The 2,942-nt window shown below is 42.0% G+C and overlaps 1 long non-coding RNA gene across 1 annotated transcript; it reads left to right on the top strand.

Annotated features, from left to right (window-relative positions):
• The first annotated feature begins 490 nt into the window (after nucleotides 1-490).
• On the top strand, nucleotides 491-2,505 carry LOC136572345 (uncharacterized). Its single transcript, XR_010785796.1, has 2 exons — nucleotides 491-626; nucleotides 2,327-2,505. It is a non-coding gene; the product is annotated as an uncharacterized lncRNA (long non-coding RNA).
• The last annotated feature ends 437 nt before the right edge of the window (nucleotides 2,506-2,942 follow it).

The raw sequence follows: 2,942 nt of genomic DNA, 5'->3' as shown, positions 1-2,942 counted from the left end.
AAGTAAACTATGAGCTGACTCGGCGAGATAAATGTATTAGGAGGAATGTGCCTCTTAATATATTTGTGGCAATTGGCAGTACCTCCATGTGCCAGACTAACACCCAAGCTAGTGTAGGTTCCAGCTACTCCGGTAGGCTGTGGATGGCTATGCCTCCTAAAGCTAGACCAAACCCACTTCTGAAAAAGTGCAGAGATCAAACCTAAAGCCCCTGAAAAGTCACAAATTTACGATGTGTACCAACATTGCAACCTTTGTATTGTAGAAATTTGGCATACATAACTTAATAGACATGTCCCAATATGTACAACATATGTCTCACTGTATATAGTCAATGAAAAAGAAGAATTTTACCAAAATTGACTAGTAATGTCATTCAGGGTCACTTGCGGATCCTTCAGTCTGCAGCAATTGAAACACCGCTATACTAGGTCAGTATTTTAGGCGGTTTAGTTTTTCCATTCTAAGGTTGTCTTTGTACAGCTTTACACTCTATGGCAAATTCTGGTCAAAATACAAATGGATCACAGTTCTTCATCACATGTGACAAGACAGACTGGCTTGATGGGAAACATGTTGTGTTTGGAGAGGTGATGGAGGGAATGGATGTTGTACGGCAGATGGAAGTAAGTATTTGCAAACTTACCCCATGAATGCTCTTAAATGTATCTATAATTCAATGTTCTTAAATGGCAAAGATGGATGGAGCCCAATAAGAAACCTCTTCCCTTATTCAGAAGAAACTTTCTCCTTCTTGAAGGAGAGAAAAGAAAAAACAATCACTGCTGTGAAAAGAAGTGCTTGATAATTCAAGCAGTCTAGTTTTCCACATGAACTCGGTCCTCTAACCATCAACAGAATCTAATTTATTCTATATTATATATTGTGTGTACAGGGTGCTTCACTTGAAGTGCAACCCAGTAACATTGTAATATTTGTGTTCGAAACAATGTCACGAGTGAACTCATCAGGAACCCAGGTAGGTGTCCATATTCAAAGTCCTCACAGAACATGTTGAAAGTGGCCACCGCTACCCTCCAAGCACTGCTGAACCCGGCACTCTGTAGTCAAGTGTGCTGCAACATGCCCACATCAATGGTGGCAATTTCATATCTAATGTTGTTCTTCAATGCAAGGTTTATTGACAAACCGTTAACATTTTTGGTGGCCCACAGGGGAAAGTCTGCTGGCGTAGGGCCCAGTGATCTGTGTGACCACCCACCTTCGAGTTGATCCTGTCCCCCAAGAAAGAATGAACTTTCATCATGTTGTGGTTGGACATGTGACAAGTTGCCTGTCATTAATCCCTTCAGATGGGTTGTCTATCCAGGGATGATTCCAATTGCTAGATTAGAGTCAGGGATAAATTATTTTCCTCTAAATGGGGAAAATTGGCTTCTAACTCATTGTTTGTTTGTTTTTTCCCCTTCCTTCCTCTGGATCAACGTGTGTGTGTGTGTTTGTGTGAGAGAAGTAATAGGCTGAACCCAAAGGGATGGAGTGTTTTTTTTGTAGTTAGCTGTTGATGCGTTTAGACCCAACGGTTATCACTCAAAATATGGCTTTTGAGCAATAATCTTTGTGTCTAAATGGGCATTTACTGTAAGACAGTTTGGATTAATGAGACCCACCTACTTGGAAATGCGAACTGCACACCAGCAGTTGAACAATACACCCATGGCATGAGACAGGACAAGGGTCATTGATAAACTCTAGACTCCTGAACATGGTTACAGTTCTACACAAATAAGTTGGAATAAGGGTTACGCTTCCAGTGAAACACCCTGTATAATATATGTGAGTGTATATAAGATAGTGTGTGTGTAAAATATATACATGTGGATGTAGCAAATGCCACATGATTTCTTGAATCATTAAAAAAGCACCTTCTCACATGGCGAAATCCACTGCAGCCAAATCTGTATTTTTAGCTGTGGAACAGCTGCAGAATTCAACTCTTGTGTTTCAGGGGGTTGAATTCCACAACATTTATAGACTGGCTGCAGATATAGAATCCGCATCGTGTTTTAAAAACTCTGTGGATTTTCTGGTGAAAAATGTTTGCACCATTTGAAGGAGACTTCAGAAATCTCCTCCACATGGCTTACACTGTAAATGCCTGTGTGAAGGCGGCCGAACACAACAAGTCCATTGTAAAACAATTGAAAGGGTAAGTAAACTAAACTGCGATACACCTGTGCTTGTTATACAGAGATATGATGTATGTGTATTTTAAGAAAATCCTTCCATGCAGTTTATTACAGTGAATACATTATGGAGTCGCTCTCATATGCATTCTTCTTTTTTCTCCTTTTTATTTGGAAAGGCTCAAGGTACCAAGGATGGAAAATCAAAACAGAAAATAATCATCTCGATTGTGGTGAATATGTATGACGTGATATCTTCTGCACTGATAAGACCATGACCAACAATCGTGGTGAGAATTATGATCATCCATTAAAAAATGTTTGTAAGCTATTGTAAAATTAAAGGTTTTGTTTTCTAGCCTCGGTTTTTACTTTGGTGAATCTCATGTTGTGGCCTGTAGGGAGTATTTTCATTCACAAATGTGTTCTTAGGCCTCCTTCCCACGAACGGATTTCCGCCGCGTAATTCGCGGCGAAAATCCGCTGCGTTGCCCGCAGCTATTAGGTTCTATTGAACCTAATAGCACAATGCTCACGATGCGTAATTCCAGCGCGGAATTACGCACCGCGATTTCTCCCGTCCTCACCCGCAGCATGCTCTATTTTCTGCGGGTGAGGACGGGCTGTACGCACTGACGGCTTCCATTGCAGTCAATGGAAGCCGTCCGTTCACGCTATCTCCCGCTGTAACCAGCGGGAGATAGCGTGAAAAAACGCTTTCCCGCCCACCGCCGCGCGTCATCTGACGCCAAGTGACACGGCCGGCCGCGTCACGTGACACGCTCGGTGACGCGG

Source organism: Eleutherodactylus coqui, chromosome 1, assembly GCF_035609145.1.
Source record: "Eleutherodactylus coqui strain aEleCoq1 chromosome 1, aEleCoq1.hap1, whole genome shotgun sequence".
In the NCBI taxonomy this organism is placed as follows: Eukaryota; Metazoa; Chordata; class Amphibia; order Anura; family Eleutherodactylidae; genus Eleutherodactylus; species Eleutherodactylus coqui.
Note: the sequence above shows the minus strand (reverse complement) of the source record. Positions and strands in the feature narration are given on the sequence as shown.